The following is a 19843-nucleotide window of genomic DNA, read 5'->3' on the forward strand; positions in this document are numbered from 1 at the left end:
ATGTGGTGCAGAAAAATTGTAGGACAAATTGAATTAAAGTAGCTGACTTGTATTTCAATGTAAACTACAATTTTTTTTGTCAAGTAGCCTAGAGGCTAGAAATCCACCTTTAAGGTGAGTAAGTGGAGAATTCGGGGTTCAAACCCCGACCAACTGAGCCATGCTTGATGTAGCTTTTCTACATGTCATATAACTATATACACGTGAGTATAATATAGGATCGTGTCCACAGGAAGTTGCTTCAATCATAAGCATTTTCACAATATTTCACATTAAGGAATGGGTGTAAATTGTTTGTTTGTAAAACTATGTTCCTAAACGACATAAAAGTAAAAACAAGAGAAGATCGAACTATTTCGCTTGCGGTATAAGATAACAAACAAGCATAACAACAGCAATCTCTCGATCGATTAACAGACTCTAGCTTTATAACCAATATTATCACAATCATTTCTACAATATCCTTCGTGTCCAAAGCAATATCGTTATTTCTAGGTTATCGTTTAAACATTCGTGTCCAAATCCCTTAAAAGATAACAAAGTCGATCGGATAACTTAATCGACCGTGTCCAGCCTGATTAAGTATCCGAAAGCATTAAGTTCTTGATTAAAAGCGATTATCAAAGATTTACAAACTTGTCAAGAATGATATAACTTAAGATAGATTGTTATTCTAGTTCTAGATTCAAGAGTTCGTGTCCAAATCATCTTGAATCTCTTTGAAAGCATTAAACACAAGAATAACAACAATATTGAATCATTAAGCTAGAACCTTATACATTAAAAGATCAAAAGATTACATAATAGCTTGTTTGATTACCTCAATACTACAAGAGTAGATGATAGCTACACATAGACATGTAAACTATGCAAAGGATGAAGGAAAGATGAAGATTTCATGCCAAGATCCTTGATGTCTCAATGAATCTAGGGTTGAATCTACTCCTTAATCACTTGCTTTGTGTTTCTCTCTTAGAAATAGCTCTAACCTCTCTCTTATAATGTATAAAAATATCTAATGGAATAGTGAATACCTAAAAGAGAGGTAAAAATGCTATTTAAATGGGCTGAGTTTAACCACTTTCGCTAATAGCGAAATACACGCTATTAGCGAAGTAGGTCGGTTTAAGTTCTGGCCAATGGAATTTTGCCACGTTGGTACTTGGGCCCTGTTCTTCATGAGTTTTTCGCCCAAATTACGCTAATAGCGTAGTCCCCTGGACTAATTACGCTAATAGCGTAAATGTCGCCAATAGCGACTTTCTTCAAGGCCATCTTCTGACTTCGCTCCAGTTACGCTAATAGCGTAACTCTCTAGTGTTATTTCGCTATTAGCGAAATACTCGCCAATAGCGAAATTTCTTCAAGTTGACTCCTGGCCTCGCCCCAGATACGCTGATAGCGTATCTCTCTGGAGGAATTACGCTAATAGCGAAAAACATGCTAATAGCGAATTCTTGTGAACTTTGACAATTCTTGCTCCTTGCTTGTATTTTCCTGCACAAAAAAGGTAGAATAAGGTTCAAAAGTATAAATGACATATTTGCATAATATTGGAGTTTTATGACATATTTGCATAATATTGGAGTTTTCCATGGATAATCTTGCAAAACAAGTCACTAAAATGCCTAAACTACCATATGAAATATATCACTTTTGAACACTTATCAATGCTCACAAGGAAAATGAAAAACTCTTCTATTACAATATTTTTAACATACTTGACCATTTATCTCATTTAAGAAAAGGTCATTTCATAACTTGGTTTTTATGATGTGATAAACTTATTTGGTATAAAGGCTATTGGTCACAACCATTAATAAAAGACATTTCAGTTTGAAAGAGTCCCATGATCATATTCATCACTATCATCTTCCAAATAGATACAAGAAAAAATGCATCTCTTATGTACGCAACAGTACCATGCATCATTTATGCCTCGGTAGTATACAAAGGCACAATCATCTGGATAATTCTCAATTCTTGATGAGTTTATGAAATAGTTTGGTCCCTTGTGGTCACAAGTGATTAAAAATAATTGAATTTTTGAAGGCTTGTTTAAGACTTTCTCGAAATAGTTGTTGCTTGGACTTGCAGGCACACCTTTAACCTCCCAGATTTTCCCTATCTATACACATTCCTACTGTCAAGTTCCGGCAAATCGAGGCATCCTTCTTGTGCGGCCTCTTCTCGAATTTTCAAAGGAAGACATGTATAAAGTTGGTACAAGATATTTGTTTATTCATAAATTGTTCATTTTTTCTTTCTCTCATTTACTTGATAATTTTAATAATGTGTTAATCTTTGCACATATGCCGAGGAGGTACTGAAGAGTGGGTAGAAGACCCAACAAATCCAAACCAGTTATTCACACGGAACAGGATACGAAGGGAACTTGATCACTTGTCATCTTGTAAGTTGTGATGTTGAGTATTATGGTTTCGTTAATATTATTTTAAGTAATCGTTTAGTTCTTCAGGCCAACATTCTTATTCAAATGATGATTTATTACATTTTCAGCAGCATTCAAGCCTGAACTCCAAAGAGTGATTTCTGCATGTCGAAAAACACGTGTATATGTTGATCAAGTTTGCCATAGCCTAATACAGCATGCTGTGGTTATAAACGATGTGAGTATCATTTAACTTCTTGTTCTATTCATTTCCTAATTGATTGATGTTTGATGTTGAGTTTGGCATAGCTAATTCTCTATGTTAATGTTGCTGAAAATAGTACATGTATCCTTTATTTCTTAAATTTATACTATCTCATTCTATTGAATATACTCTTGTTCTGATTCTATGATATTGGTTATATTTGCAGCATGGATACGCCATTATTGATTTACAGATTCTCTGTCATTTGAAAATCGAGGACATATGCCTGATGAAATTTCTTTCGTTAGTCTTGCAGGTATTTCTGATCTGATACATGAATATTTTTAGTTCGAACATTTACTTGTTTGTGCATATTCTTCTAGACTTCTGCTCATAATAATGTTGAAACTTTTATTGTTTCAGTTTATTTCACAAAGACAGAAGCAAATAAGAGGTAGTGCTTTGAAATTGCTAATGGACTACCTACGTACTTTTCCATGCAAGGTAAATCTATTTACATGAAACTGTTTTTTTCCGAACAACATCATACAATTCATCAAACATTGTCTTAGCTGCATACATGTCTGAAAGCTGCGTAGTATCGGCACCTTATATTGAAAGCCTGTCCAGTTCGACACATGTCAATGTCCGACACTGACACATCATCTCCACTTTTTTAATTATTACTGGCGTCTACATGTCAATGTCATGTCCAGTGTTGGTGTTTCATAGTCTGAAAGAGGTCATCTTGGACTATGCTGATTCTCTTACCTTTCTTTTTATCTGACAAATCAGCGTTTTAGCTATAACTATTTGATAAATTTCAAATTTTTAGTAATCTTTTTGTCCCTAATTATGCTGTAGAACTCAATTACTGCCGCTGGTTGTTACCTTTGTCCGGATCCCGGTTCTAAAGGGTCCAGAGTCCTGGTTTGCTGTTCTGTTGACATTGCTTTGCCTCTAAAGATGGAGTTTTTCGAGACCCATTCTTTTGGACATCAAGAGTGTTTTGCTGCCAATGAGTTGGAAAATATTATAGAGGACGGAAAATCCTATGCAAATCACTTGGTTGTAGATGCATTAGATATCCACTTTTTGGATTTGAATCCTGAGTCAGTTCTTGATGAAGCTAAAAGACTAAATATAATCAGTGAATTAACCTACAGTAGCATTCTCGTACTGCAGAAGCAAGAAACCGATCGCTTCAGGTCAAAAATTGGAGCCATTTCTGACTTAGCATCAAAGCACGAAGCTGCTACCGCTTTCGGCAAATCACTTCAGCCAGGGAAGTGTTGTTACTTCATGGAAGTTGAATGACAGCGACGCAGCTTGTGATTCAGTTCATTATGACATGAATTTTAATGGAGAAGCACGAAACTTTTGTTGCTCCTCTTGTGTGAAAGGTCGTGATCAAGTTCTTGACGTGCGTCACATGATTGAATCTGACTGGCTGTATCTTGCTGAGTTATCCAAGTATTCTCTATCGGAAAACTTCACAGACTATGAGGTTAAGTTAGCGAATGGAAACACAAAGATGATGGAGAAAACAGCTCCATATTTGCACTATGACAGTGTATCAGCAAAAAAGGCTCTAATTTTGTTAAAATTTATCCCAGTTGCTGCAAGGAGAAGCTTGCCTGTTCTGATCAATGAACAAGGAAAATTAATAAGCATTCCAGTAAGTTAACCTCTCTTACTATCATAGCGATTTTCTCGACTTTTTTTGCATATTTTCCTAATTTATCTGCTGTAGTAATAGGTTACAATTGCAATCAATGCTCCCTAAATACCGATAATTCTTGATAATTATTATAACTTGTGTAGCACTGACACTAAATTATTATTGAAGGAGTGTGTAATATTTGAGATGTGTCAGTGCTACACTACTGATTGAAGGAGTGTGTAATATTTGAGATGTGTCAGTGTCTGACATCGACACGTGTAGCTACATTAAATCACTTCAATTTTCCTAAATTATTATTGGTGTCTAAACTATTGTCTGTGTCTTATATCATATCCAGGTCAATGCTTCATAGATTGTAACCAATAATCGGATCACATCCTTTGTAATAATTTAACGCTCACCATTTTTAATTTTTTTCTAAGTTCAGCACATGACATTTGGAGTCTGACTGGGTGACTGTACATTCTTCATTTTTCAGAGTGTCACGCGGAATATAAGCCGAAATTAAAATTCCACTTGGACGAGGTCATAGCTCATTCTAGGTATGTGGATATCTCTCCTAGGTGGGATTTAAATCTTGGTTTGGCACGTTGTGGAAGTCTAGTCAGATCCACTTGACATAACCCCTTTGGTTTCTTGATTCCTGTTATTAGTAATATAAGGAAATGGATAGCAAAGGGAAAACCATTCTGTATCTTTTAGGTTGGGTATAGTAATAACCATCTTCCTTCTAAGGAGCACTTGCTTTGGGATTACAGGGATCTTTATTATTCCCATGTACATAATGGAATACGACATTACATTCACAATACTAGTTTTTTTTTTTTTTTTGAGGGAATTCACAATACTAGCTTATGAGATACTCCATTCATTCATTATTATAAAAAAAATCATTTTTTAAATCATTATTATAGAATACTACTTTATGTTGGAATATATGATTCTTAAGGATTTGAGCGGTATCAGGAAACGCTAGTTTGCAAACGTTAAAGAGTTAATGATTGTGGATTGACGGTTTACACACACAATCAATCAAAACATTTAGAATTGTCACATCAATTAATGTTTTTAAGTTATGTGACAATTTTGAATATTTTAATTGGTTGTGTGCGAAAAAAAAAAAAAATTAAACCTTCAACCCACCATAATTAAACTCAAAGTTTAAATACCTATTTTTTTAAAGTTATTATGACTTACTCTTTTTGAAAAATTACAAATTTGATTGGACTATGGTTCAAAAGCTTTTTATCATACACACCCAAACCTATTTGATAAATAAAAATAGGGTCTAGACTAGCGTGACTGGAACCTCTGAGGATAGAAAGCCCGCTGCTTACCAGATTATGCTAGCAACTTCACACCGACAGAGAGCAAAGATAAGGCGGAATAGAGACCATAGGTCTCCACGCCGACTCAAAAAGAAAGGTTCTTACTCCGAGAAGACTTACCAAAAAGAGCCAAAGCGCTCAGGTCAGCAACTCTACCTTCGCCTACTTCGGTGCCCCCGGGGCACTCTTTAAGCATGCTAAAAAAAGTAATTATTCTTTTAAAATTTAAAAGTTTTCAATTTCCAATGCACTGATTACACAAACTTTTATAAAAAGTTACTATTTAAGGTCCTTAACCAGTGCCCGAGGGCACTAGTTAACATTTCTCATAAAAATATTATCCACAATATTAGGAGGGTGAAAGATAAAATTGTGCCAATCAAATATTACAAGTGATATAAAATTTCTGGCCAGGCATTGTTACAAGTGATCTAAAAATAGTCTCACATCGACTAAAATATATAGTACGGCATTGTTTATAAATTTCAAAGTGTTCCACATATCTTGAGTTGAGAATAACCCATTAATACATATATCAGTAATTTTGGGTTAGACGCTTGACTTTTTGTTTATTCTCTCTTTCTTTTTTTTTTTAAATTTGTGTCATTTATTTTTTCTTTTCCATAGTGTCTTAATGCAATATTGTGTTCTTAATTTGATACTATTACTAGATTTTTGACCTGTGTTCCACACAAGTTTATTGTAAAGGGATTGACACATATATAAGAGATTACTGCAGACCTAACAAAATTAATAAATAAGGATTAGAGTATTCTGTTTGTAAACGTATAGAATAAGTGTAGAAACCTGTGAAGCCCCGATACTTCAAAATGGATGACGTACCGTATCTCCTGCGTATCCTACACCGATACCTGCCCGATACTTCCCGATACGTATCCGGAGAGTATCCAAATATTAAATTTTATTTTTTTAAAAAATAATTATCCGATACTTCCCGATACATCCCGATACGCACGGATACTTGTGTTTTTTTATATTATTTTGATTTCTGTTTTTTTTAAATAAGAATAAAAACATTTTATTACTATAATATATATATATATATATATATATATATATATATATATACACATTTAATTTATCTTTCTTTGGTGTCAGTACGACCCACACCACACCACACCACACAAACAATTGCATCTTCCCCTTTCTAAAAAATTAGGGTTTCAACTTTTTCTTCCAAAGTGGTCGCCGTCCACTTTGGCCACCGTTGAACTACTCGGCCATTTTCTTGTCAAGGAAAGAAGATGGATATAAGAAATGACAATCAAGAATGTGGGACATTAGTAGAGATGCGCATGAACCGCTTGATGATGTTGGAATTAAGTTAGCAGAGTTGTCTTTGGATGAACCGGATTTAGAAGCTGATTTGTATCTTGATGATGGGAATGGAGGAGAGGAGATGTAAAAGTTAGTTACATGTTAGTGTTAACTCTTAGCACTGATGTGTTCTTTTTTGGATATAGTGCTTCTTTTTTGGATCGATATAGTATAACACTAACAATGTTCCTTTTGGATATAGTGTAGCATTGATGTATAGCACTGATGGTGCTCTTTTTTGTATATATTGCGTATGTAATTGACTAATGACCACACTCTTAATCGTCAATATTATTTATATTTATGTTAATGTGCTACGAGCCTGGTTTCTTGTGTTTGTTAATATATTTGCATATTAAAAAAATGGTTATAATTATATTGTACATTTAACTATATAATTTTTTTTATTAACGTATCCCAGCCGTATCATATCTTGATTTTTGAAATTTTTCCGTATCGGTGCAGTATCGTATCCGTATCGTATCTCGTATCTGGGCTTCACAGGTAGAAACTAATATAAAAAACAAGGCAATAGAATAGGAATGAAATTGATGCGATGCATTTTTTTAGTATTAAATAAGTGTACAAAATATTGTCAAAAAAAAGGCAAGAGGATATGAATGAAATTGGTGTGATGCATTTATTTAGATGAAATTTGTTAGGTTAAATTATTGCTAACCTAATACAGCAAATGAGCGGAAAAATGTTAGGTTAAATTGCTGCAGACCTAACAAAATTAATAAATAAGGATATTTATGATCATATAAAATGTTCTTCACCCTTTAAATTTTTTGCAACATTACTTAAATTTTTTTTTTCTAGTCATGCTTAAAATATTATAAAAATTTCTTTAAAAGTTATTTTTTTTAAACTTACGATGAATTAAATATGAATTTTTTAAACACCAAAATGTCAAGATATAAGAAACATATTGGTTTTGTCAAAAAAAAAAAAAACATAGCATATGCGAGTTGACAAGTGCACCAAATCGTACAAGTAGTAAATTATCGTCTCCACAAAGATTGTCGTTCAATTTAGTAATTAGAAGGATTTATTAGAAATAAAACAATAAAAGAGAGAAAGTAGTTGCAGGTTTTTAATTGTCCTACCTAATACGAGATTAGATTGGTTTGATTCCGACGTGTAACGACGATTAGGGTATCCTTGAATTGCTCCTACCTTCTTTTATGAAATTTATGTGGTTAATTATTAGTTTATGACCTGTCTTTGATGTACGAAAGTAGGATATGACCCCGTGATATGGTTGTGGGTAGTTTTAATTTTATATCGCCACAATTTAACCAGTTATAATTACGGTGTCCCCTAAAGATGAGTCAAAACCCTAAGGATCAAACTTAGATTCAATTAAAATAAATTAATTAAGAAAATAAACAATTTACTACTATGTGGTTCTGGTGGAACACATGGAGTGTTATAGTGTGAATTAAAAATATTCTCATGTCAACTTTCTCAATTATTGCTCATTTATGAGGTGAGGTCAAATCATTAATTTTGTAATGGTCAAATGATCTTAACCATTGGATCTAAAACTCATCTTTGGCTCCTCACCTATAAATAGAGCTCTCATTCCTCACTTCTACTCACCCCAAAAGTTCTTTTGAGTTGTCAAAGAACTTTTCTCTCTTCTCCCTGCTTTAGCTTGTGTTGACGAGCTATTCGTTCTTTCTCCCTCTTTTTATGTCCCTTCGGATTTAAAGAGAGTTCTTAAGGCCATACTCCCTTCGGTTTAAAATGTCCCTTAGGAATTAAAAATGGTCTTAAGTGCATAGTCCCTTCGGTAAAATTCGTCCCTTAAGAAATAAGAGTATTCTTAAGATCATAGTCCTTTTCGAGACAAAGTGTCCCTTCGAAAAATAAGAATGATCTTAAGAATATAGTTTATCTTTTTATGTTTTATGTCATTGGAGAAATTAGAGGTTAGAGTGGTGGAAAGACCATATTAAAGTGGTTCTAGTACCATATAAGAGTGGTCTTAGTATCATAATAGAGTGGTATCAATGCCATATTAAAGTGGTCTTATAGTGCAATAGGACTCTGATACTGTTGTAGCTGGGCTTTTTTTATCCTGGGGACGTCGTGGTTGATAGTCTGCTTGAACAATTTTGGGCAGTTCCATGAAACGTTATAAAGAGAGCGACCTAGTCTGCGACTGAGCCTAGTAATCTCTTTGGTGACAAAAATATTTTTTTAACTAATTTTGACTATTATTCCAACAGGTTCGGATGGTGGTGGGATTGTTAGTCATATACTCCCGGGTTCCACTTGTGTAACATTGGCCATTCTCATGTTATATAACATTGCCCAATCAGGGTGTGCCACGTGGCACACCCTTTTTAAAAAAAAAAAAAAACACGTGAGAGAGAGAGGAAGAAAACTCAGCTCTACCCTTTCCTTCTTCTTCTTCTTCTTCTTCTTCATTCCTTCCTCTTCAAAACAAAACCCACCCACCATCATCGCCAGATTTGAAGCTGATAGAAGGCATAGTTGCAGTTCCATTGGAAAATATATTCTTTTGATATAAGTTTGTAACTCTTTTTAGAACATAATGAATTCAAATTCTTTCTTTTTTGAGGGAGAATTCAGATTCTTTGTTTCAGTACAATTACTCTTGTCCATTTAAATATTTAATTGAACCATTATCAACATACAAAATGAAAGCAAAAACACTATAATTGCTATAATTGCAGAAACGGGTTACTCTTGTCCATTTAAAACTCTGTTCTTTTATTAGTGTATACCAATGTTAAAGGTACAAACAGAGAAGCAGGTAATTAAGGTTTATAATGAATTTTATGGTTAATATACCTTTAATTTAAAGCATTGAGTTTTGTTTTGAAGAAAAGCTGGACGGAAAGCTGATGATGGTGGTGGGTGGGTTTTGTTTTGAAGAGGAAGGAATGAAGAAGAAGAAGAAGGAGGAGGAGGAAAGGTAGATCTGAGTTTTCTTCTTCTCTCTCTCACGTGTTTTTTTTTTAAAGGGTGTGCCACGTGGCACACCCTGATTGAGCAATGTTATATAACATGAAAATGGCCAATGTTACACAAGTGGAACCCATATACTCCCACCTAGAGATCAATTCAACCGATAGTTGAAAAAAATTAGAAGCAGATATATGCAAATTAAATCAGACGCTTGAATCATAAATTGAATAAAAAAATACTTTATTAATTAAATCCAAGAAATAAGAAGATGTACATCTAGGAACCCTGATCAAAAGAGAGATTTAATTGTACATGACAATAGACATCGTTACGAAACAATAGAAAAACACGTCTTAAAGAGAACAAGAGGAGAGGAGAAAAATCATCTGCCACGAAACTCTGATGTTTGACCCTTTTGCCTTATACCGCTAATTTTTTGAATGAATGAAAGTATTTGCAAGAGTCCCTATTCACTAATCTATGTACTCTAAAGAAATTAGACAGATATAACCTATAAGGTTAAAAAAATTGTGACATAATTAAAGTCATCTAAGTAACAAAAAAAACTAAATAATGCATGAAGGTTTAAAGTTGTTCACATAGGATAACAGAAAAACTAAATAATGCACGAAGGTTCAAAGTGGCTTCACATAGGATATTCCTAAGAGCCTTCTCAAAAAAAAAAAACACGTGCATATATATGTCAATCAAGTTTGCCATAGCCTGATACATCATGTTGTGGTTATGAATGATGTGAGTTTCATTTAACTACTCATTCTATTCATTGCATTTGCATTAATACTTTAGGTTCAGTGTAGCATATCTAATTCTCTATGTTTAATATTGCTGAAAATATTAAACATGTCCTTTATTTCTTTCTGAAGTTTATATAATTCCATTCATTGGAAGTTTACTCTTGTCCTGATTCTACGACATTGGTTTCTAACAAAATCTTACAATTTTATCAAACACTATGTTAGCTGCATAGACGTCTGAAAGTATGTAGCACTGACACCTCGGATTTAAGGAGTAGGTTCAGTGTTATATACATGTCAATGTCCGACACACTCTTATAGTCTTAATATATTCAAACTTACATTGTTTTAGTTTGTTTTACGAAGACAAAGGCAAATAAGAGACAGTGGATTGAAAATTGAAATTGCTAATGGACTACGTAACATACTTTTACATTTTATCAAACATTTTCTTAGCTGCATACAAGTCTGAAAGAGATTATGTCAGATCACACTGATTTTTTAACCTTTCTTTTAGGTATAATTATATGATTATGAGTTTGTTTGGATTGATTTATTCAAGCTTATCTTCTTGTATAAGAACTTGTGAAATTATTTGAGAGCATTTGGAAACAATTTATGACATGTCCATAAGCCGTTTATAGCTTATTTTCATAAGTTCTCTAGGATAGCTTATGAAAACAGTTGTAATTAGCATATATTGTTATAGAAATAGCTTAAACATGATGAAAAATCAAATTCAAATCACTTGGTTCTAGATGCATCAGATGTTCACTTTTTGGATGCGAATCCTGAATCAGTGAACCAACCTACAATAGTATTCTTGTACTGTAGAAGCAAGAAACCGATCGCTTCAGGTCCGAAGTTGGATCCATTTCTGACCTCCCATCAAAGCATGAAGTTGAAAATGCTACCTCTTCTGGCAAATCGCTTCAGCCAGGGAAGTGCTGTTACTTCATGGACAGGTTCATTCTAATGTGGAAGTTGAATGATAAAATGGATAGCGACACAGATTCTGATTCAGTTGATCATGACATGGATTTTAGTGGAGAGTCACAAAACTTTTGTTGCTCGTCTTGCGTGGTTGGTCATGATCACTGATCAGGTTCTTGAAGTGCGGAAAATGATTGAATCTGATTGGTTGAATCTTGCCGAGTTATCCAAGCATTGTCTTTTAGAAAACCCTACAGAATATGAAGTTATGTCAGCAAATGGAAACAAGCAGATGATGGGGAAAACAACTCCAGATGATGGACACTGTATCAGCAAAAAAGGCTCTAGTTTTTTTAAAACCCATCCAAGTTGCTCCAAGGAGAAGCTTGCCTGTTCTGATCAATGAACAAGGAAAATTAATAAGCATTCCAGTAAGTTAACCTCTCTTACTATCATAGCGATTTTCTCTAACTTTTTTTTAAAATTTCCATAATATATCTGCTATAGGTTACAATTGCAATTGATGCTCCCCAATACTGATAATTCTTGATATTATTATAACTTGTGTAGCACTGACACTAGAGATCGATGGAGTGTCTAATATTCGACAAGCTTTTTATCTTATACACACCCAAACTTATTTGATAAATACAAACATTATACACCGTAATAGATAGGCTTGGAAGTATTAAAGGGTGAAAGATAAAATTGTGCCAATCAATATTATAAGTGATATGAAATTTCTGGCCAGGGTATTGTTATAAGTGATCTAAAAATAGTCCCACATCGACAAAAATATAAAGTATGATATTATTTATAAACTTCAAAGTGGTCAACATAATTCAAGTTGACATTAGCCTATAATTAATTACATATTCTTGGTCAATTTTAGGTAATTGTTAATTTTTTGGGTTAAATCTTTGATTTTTGCTTATTTAGCCAAAAAAATTTGTCTAAGTTTTTGTCATTTATTTTTATTTTCCATAATGTCTTAATGCAATATTGTTTTCTTAATTTGATACTTTTATATTTATAATCAAATAAAATGCCACCCTTTGAATTTTTAATAACATTACTCAAAAATGGTTAAATAATTTTTTCAAGACATGTTTAAAATATCATAAAAATTTCTTTGAAAGTTATTTTTTTTTTAAACATAGGATGAATTAAATGTGAATAATTTAAACACAAAAATTTAAGATATAAGAAACATGATGATTTTATAAAAAAAAAAAAAAACATGATTGATGCAAGTGGGTTTCCAAGAATGTCTTCTTCTCCTTCTTTACCGTACAACGGGGTGCAGACTGGGTTTCTTTTCGCCAGACCAAGAAGATGTTTGAGATTTTTGTCGGAAAGGTTCGCAGTTTCAAAGAGCGTTTCTTTCTGGTTCGACCAAAGAGTGCGGCTGCCTTAAACAACCTGTTGGAGGTCGCGAGGGATGGCGTTCAGGAGCGTCGTCCTTCCTTCCATTTATGTTGGTCTCAGGACCATTTTGTTTATGAGCCACGAGACTATGGCCGAACCATTGCCAATCTGACCGATGAAGAGAAAGGCCTTCGTCAACAACTTTGGGCCTTTGTTCAGTCTCTCCCGCAGAGGGTTAAGACTGACAAACGAGGTAACTCATTGATGAGTGCGGATGGGACCCCAGTAACAGAGCCCCGCCTCATCAATACCCATGAGTTGCTGACTTCTGAGAACTTTGAGGACTGCCATGGTAGTTTATCTTCTTTCGTTTTCTTACTTGTTTGTTCATTTGCCGTATTCTTGTTTTGCTTCCCTAATCTGACGAAATTATCCTTTCTATGTTTTGCAGGAAAAATGAAAAATTTGGGGGCTCTTGTGAATGCGGCGAGCAAGAAGATCTCGGCCAAGAAAAAGCGCAAGAATGTCCAGTCCTTGGAGCATCTTATAGTTGGTTCTGCTCCCGGCTCGTCCTCTGGACCTGTGGTGGACTTGAAAGGTGAGGAGCCTCCTGAGGAGCTGGTGCAAGATTCTGCGTAGAGGCAGAGGGTGAGAGTGCCCTCCGAGGATCCAATCACTTCGATCAAGGCTGTTGCTGTCCGTTCTGAAAGAGGAGACTTCCTCCAACTTCCGAAAGTATGGTCCGAGCCGGAGCTATGCGGCCCCCATTCAATCCTTTTAGTGGATGACCCTGAGCTGAAGATCATCCAGGATCTGGGTCCAGCCGACCGGAGTAAGGCGATAACTGATGGGGTTATTGCCACTATGAAGGCTTTGGAGGTCACCGCTGCCCTGAACAACGCTTCGCTCGAGAGTGAAGTTCGGGTTGATGCCTTGGCGCGGGAGAGGGATGCCTTGTCTACCAATGTCGCTGCTCTTGAGGAAGATCAAAGGAGCAAGAGGTCTGTTGCAGAGGAACGTGGTGGTCAACTTGCTGTTTTGAAGGAGAAGTTGTCAGAGGCTCAGGCTGCTCTCGAGCAAGCTGCTGCATTTTCTCTGAAGTTAGATGAGGAGAAGGTGTCTTTGGAGGAGGCTCTGAAGAAAGCGGACCTCCCGGAGGAGGATGAGGCGGAAGACCTTGCTGTCCTAGGGCACATTGGCCTTGTGGACAGGATTGGTGAGCTAGAAGGAAGCTTGGTGGAACCCGTCCAGCTCAGTTTTGATCGGGCGGTGGCCCAGCTGAAGGTGGTGAACTCGGGTATCGAGCTGAATGTCGAAGGAATTCATCCCATGAGCGAGGTGAAAGACGGGGTAATCACTCCGCCTCTGATCCCGAGGAGGAAGATGGGCATGTTGATAAGGCTCGGGCCTGATGAGGCCTTGTAATTAATCTTTCTTCAACAACCAAATTTGTAATGACATTGTGCGCCCTTCGTGGTTTTAGCACTTTTATAATATAATTGCATTATTCTCAATTACACTTGTTTGAAATGTATGATTTACTTTCAAGTATAATGTTTTGAATTTGCGTGCTCGTTGTGTGAGGCTTTTTAATACTGTTTAAAGTATTCGTTGAGAGTGAATTATCTATCTTGTGTGTTTGACAGACTGCAATAATTCGTATGCTCTTTTAGCTGTTTGACTTACAATGATGTTCGTTTTTGAATCGCGAAGTTTTTTAAGCCGAAGGTTGTTTTGCTGTGGTGGGATGGACTACCCCCCGCAGTCATTATTTCGACGAAGTGATTTAATGAATGGAGAGTTTAACATGCCCGCTTGACTTCTTTTTACTTTGACTTAATGAAATCAAAGTTCTGCCTTTTTTCTTCCCAGGTAATAAGTTACTTTGTTTGGAAAATTTTACCTTTGCGTTGTTTTGCGCGGAAGAGCTTGGGCAGGAAATTTGCAACTGTTTACGCGGAGTATTAGTCAGAAGTATTGCACATCCAAGAGATTGTTTATCTGAATGTGTGTCCAAAGTTATGGATGTGTAACAGTGGATGAACGAAGAAACCGTTCTAAGTTCAACGCACTAAGGCGTGAAACACCCATCGCGAGTTGGGGTTCTACCTAACATGCCGAGCAGTGATGTCGCAGCGGTAAGCGTACATACTGAGGAGTAAGAGAATTTGTTGTGTGAATTTCTCTCATCCTTTTTCTTTTTGGATTCGGAGTGGCACGACTTTCTTCTTTCGTTTATTTGCTCTTCGGGGAGCGATAAGTTCGTTGTATAGAACCGAGTATGTACATTAGAGTAAATTGGTGTTGTCTGCTATCTAAGTGTAATACTTTTTGAGTTTTTCCACATTCCAAGTCCTTGGAATTGTGTTTTGATGGAGGTCTTTGAGTCCGTAAGCTCCCATCCCGGTCTTCATCCAGATCCTGTAGGGGCCGTCCCAGTTGGCGGCGAGTTTCCCTTCTTCGGAATCCTTCTGGTTTCGCCGGAGGACGAGGTCGCCTACTTCGAATTCCCTTCTTATGACCTTCTTGCTGTGGCGAGCGGCTATTTTTTGTTTTAGCGCTGCCTCTCGTAAGGTCGCCCCGATCTTAACTTCGTCGACAAATTCGAGCTCTTCACGTAGATTCACCATGTTGGTTGGGAAGTCAGTGCTGGCGTCAGTACGCCATGTGAGTTCGGTTAGCTCAATGGGTAAGACCGCTTCTGACCCATACATAAGTCAAAAAGGTGACTTGCCAGTTGTGGAATGGGGAGTAGTTCTGTAGGCCTAAAGGACCGCATGTAATTCCTCAACCCATTGGGTTTTGGAATTTTCTAGTCTTCTTCGTATTCCTCGTAGAATGACCCTGTTTGCGGCCTCGGCGAGGCCGTTGGCTTGAGGGTGTTTGATGGAGGTGAAGCTTTGTTTGATGATGATATTCCTTAGGTAGTCCTAGAACCTTTGGTCTGTGAACTGTGTACCATTGTCGGATATCACTAGCGCCGGTACTCCAAATCTTGCTAAGATGTTTCTTTTGAAGAAGCAGAGTATGTTTTTAGCGGTGATTTTGGCCAATGGTTCTGCTTCGATCCATTTGGTTGAATAGTTGATTGCGACGACCAGATATTTTAGCTGCCCAGTGGCTTTGGGGAATGGTCCCAAAAGGTCGATGCCCCACCATGTGAAAGGCCAAGGAGAGACCAAGGATGTCAGCTCAGCAGGGGCTGCTAGGTGCATGTCCCCGTGTCGCTGGCATTTATCGCAGAGGTTCACGTAATCTTGGGCGTCTTTGAACATGGTAGGCCAGTAGTATCCTGCTCGTAGGACCTTTTTTGCGAGAGCTTTGGCACCAAGGAGTTGCCCGCATATGCCGTCGTGGATGTCAGCGAGGACTTCTTGGGTCTCATTAGGTCCTAGGCACTTGATTAGCGGAGTGATGAAGCCTCTTTTGTACAAGGTTCCTTCCACCAAAGTGAATGAGCAGGCCCTTCGTTTCAACCTTGTTTTTTCTTGTGGGTTGGAAGGGAGTTCTCCGCTCTCTATGTATCGGGAGATGGGTGTCCTCCACTCTTCCATCCCAATGATTGAGTTGACCTCTTGAGGTCGAGTTTCTTTATTCTGGATGCTTGGTTCGGTACTTGCAAGTTTTGAAAGAATGTCTGCCCGAGTATTCTGTTCGCGGGGAACGTGAGTTACCTCGACGACTTCAAATTCTTTCATCTTCTTTAGTACCAACTAGACGTACTTTTGGAGGTGGTCCTCCTTTACCTGGAATTCTCCCGTGACTTGGGAAGCCACTAGTTGTGAGTCGGTAAAGATTTTCACCCTCCTGGCCCTCATGTCTTTAGCGGTGCGCAAGCCGACCAAGAAGGCCTCATATTCTGCAGTGTTATTTGTAACAGGGAAAGATAAAGCGAGGGAGATTTTGAAGATGATACATTTGTTATCTTCTACGATTATTCCGGCTCCGCTTCCCTTGGAATTGGATGATCCGTCTACGAAGACGGTCCATTCCTCAGAGCTTTCCTCAGGTGGGAAAGTCATCTCGGTGAGGAAGTCGGCGAACACCTGTGCCTTCAGTGCCTTTCTAGATTCGTAATGTATATCGAACTCGGATAGTTCGAGTGACCATTTCATCATCCGACCGGCTACGTCTGGGCGACCCAAGATTTTTCTGATGGGTTGGTCCGTCCGGACTATCACTGTATGCACTAGGAATTACTGCCTCAATCTTCGGGCTGCGGTGAGGAGTGCGAGAGCTACCTTTTCGATTCTCTGGTACCTCATTTCGGGTCCTAATACCAGCTTCTGTCCCCCCGTTGTTTCTCTGATGAGGACGGCGCTGACCGTGTCAGAGGAAACAGAGAGATATAGGTACAGTACTTCACCTTGATCGGGTCGCGAGAGCACTGGTGGCGCGGAGAGCGTTTCTTTGAGATGCTTCAAGGCGGTTTCGCACTCGTCTGTCCATTCGAACTTCGTTTCTTTCCTCAAGAGTTTGAAGAAAGGAAATGCGTGTTGGGCGGATTTAGCCACAAATCTAGAGAGCGGTCAGCATTCCGTTGAGCGTTTGGATGCACTTATTGGAATGGGGTGTTGGAAGCTCAGTAAATGCGCGGCATTTATCTGAGTTTGCTTCAATTCCTCTTTCTGTTTGATAGAAACCAAGGAATTTACCCGCTTGGACTCCAAAAGTACATTTTTCTGGGTTGAGTCGCATGTTGTACTTCTGAGTTTGTTCGAACACTCTTCTGAGATGGGCGACATGATCCACCTCTTGTTGGGATTTTACGATCATGTCATCCATGTAAACCTCAAGAATGTCGCCCAGAAGTGCCTTGTCATAGACTTTGTTCATCATTCGTTGATTAGTAGCCCCCGCGTTTCGTAGACCGAAGGGCATTACATTGTAGTAATAGTTCCCTGATTCGGTCCTGAAAGCTGTTTTCATTTTATCTTCTTCGACCAAGGGTATCTGATTGTACCCAGAATAGGCATCCATGAAGGATAAAAGTCTATAGCCGGAGGAATTATCTACGAGTTTATCGATGTTAGGAAGAAGATATGCATATTTAGGGCAGACCCTATTAAGACCGGTATAGTCAACACACATACGCCATTTTCCATTAGATTTCCTCACAAGTACAACATTGGAAGCCAGGTAGTGTATTCGGCCTCAGAAATAAAATTTGCCTCTAGGAGGTCTTTTACAGCTTTTTCTGCAGCCTCTGATTTTTCAGGAGACTGCTTTCTACGTCGCTGGGCTACAATGCTAACTCCGGGATCTACTGTCAATTGGTGACAAGCGACGCTAGGGTCGATTCCGGGCATGTCGACCGCGCTCCATGCGAATAGGTCGGTGTTTTCCCTGAGGCATGCGATCAGCTGATTCTTGACAAGTTCGGGGAGATCCTTGCCAATTTTGAAGGTTTTCGAGGGGTCGCTTCCAAAACCAGCTCGAACTCACCATCAGGAATAGGTCTAAGAAGTTTTGCGTTGAGCGGATTCTTCTTTTCCCGTTTTTGTTCCTTCAGGTCTTCCTTGGTGAACCTGGGGTCAAGTTCAACCAAGTTGGCGTCGAGAGTGCTCGCAATAGCTTTCCCGTTGTCCTCAGCAGGCTTGCTGGGTTGGGAAACCGAGCTCTGGGACTTGTTAGCTTGGAGGAAACATCTTCTTGTAGCTTCGATGTCTCCGTTGAGAGAGGCGATGATGCCATCCTTTGTATGGTATTTCAACTTCAGATGAACGGTTAAACATGCGGCCCCAAGTTGGGCAAGCCCGGTTCTCCCTATAATGCAATTGTAGAGAGATTGGCAGTCGATCACCAGAAATGGGACCTTTATTGTTTTCTTGGCCTCCTCTTCGCCGAAGGTGACCAGTAGCTCCACGTACCCCCATGGTTGAGTAGATGAGTCGTTGAAGCCGTAGAGTTCATCCCCAAAGTAGGGAGAAAGGTTTTTCTCCGTTAGTTGGAGAGACTTGAGCAGGCTGGTGTACATGATGTTGCATGAGGCCCCTGTGTCTATCAGGACTTGTCGGACATCTGCATTGGCCATCGATGCTCGTACGAGCAAAGGAATGGCAGAATTTGAAGCCCCACCATGTAGTTTAGAGTCGTAGAATGCCAAAGGCTGCCTTCCTCCTCGACTAGAGGGGGCCATCGTGCTGACGCTCATGAGCTCCTCGAATTTCCTCTTCATGCTTCCCATGGAGATGTTCAACGTTCCTCCAGTGATGAGGTTGGCGGTGGGGAACTGCTCCCAGGTGCATGAGTAGGGGGTGATTTCCACGTTGTCAGGGAAATCGATGAGGTGTTCCCCGGACATGGCGATGGTCCTTCCATGCTCGGAACCGTCACTAATGAGCTCGACGGCTTTCCTTTCTGTCTCTGGATTTTTCACGAACTGTTTGAGCCGTCCCCTCTGGATAAGGAGTTCAATGGCATCCTTCAGATGAAAGCAGTCATCGGTGGTGTGTCCGTGGCATTTGTGGAATCAACAATATTTTGTTTTGTCAATCCACATCCTCTCCTGAGATGGAGCCTTTGGTGGCTTGATGCCAACTTCTGCCAGATCCGCTACAACGATCTCAGCGAGGATTTTCTCCCTTGACATGGCCAAAGGAGTGTACTCGGTGAAGTTGCCGTTGGGCTTCTTGCTTTCCCGAGCAGTTTTGCCTTCCTTCTTTTTCTCATGGAAGGGCTTTTTGGAGGATTCAACAGCAGGCTCCTCCTTCCTGAGTTTGTTGAGGATGTTCGCGTACAGAGCCTCTTCGTAGGCGATGTAGATCTTGGCGATCGCTAGGAACTCGTTAAGAGTCCTTGGGCGATCTAAGAGGACAATTTTCTTGACGTCCGTCTGTTCTCGCAGGCCTTTGGCGATGGGGTACAACTTCATCGTCTCATCAGCGCTTGGTACCT

General features: G+C 38.5%; 1 pseudogene; it reads left to right on the forward strand.

Moving 5' to 3' along the window:
* Positions 1-19843, forward strand: part of LOC146918427 (uncharacterized) — a 72714-nt pseudogene that overhangs the window by 14820 nt on the left and 38051 nt on the right.

This window comes from Medicago sativa, chromosome 6 (assembly GCF_051527215.1).
Source record: "Medicago sativa cultivar Bolivia chromosome 6, Bolivia_mono, whole genome shotgun sequence".
NCBI classification, from domain to species: domain Eukaryota; kingdom Viridiplantae; phylum Streptophyta; class Magnoliopsida; order Fabales; family Fabaceae; genus Medicago; species Medicago sativa.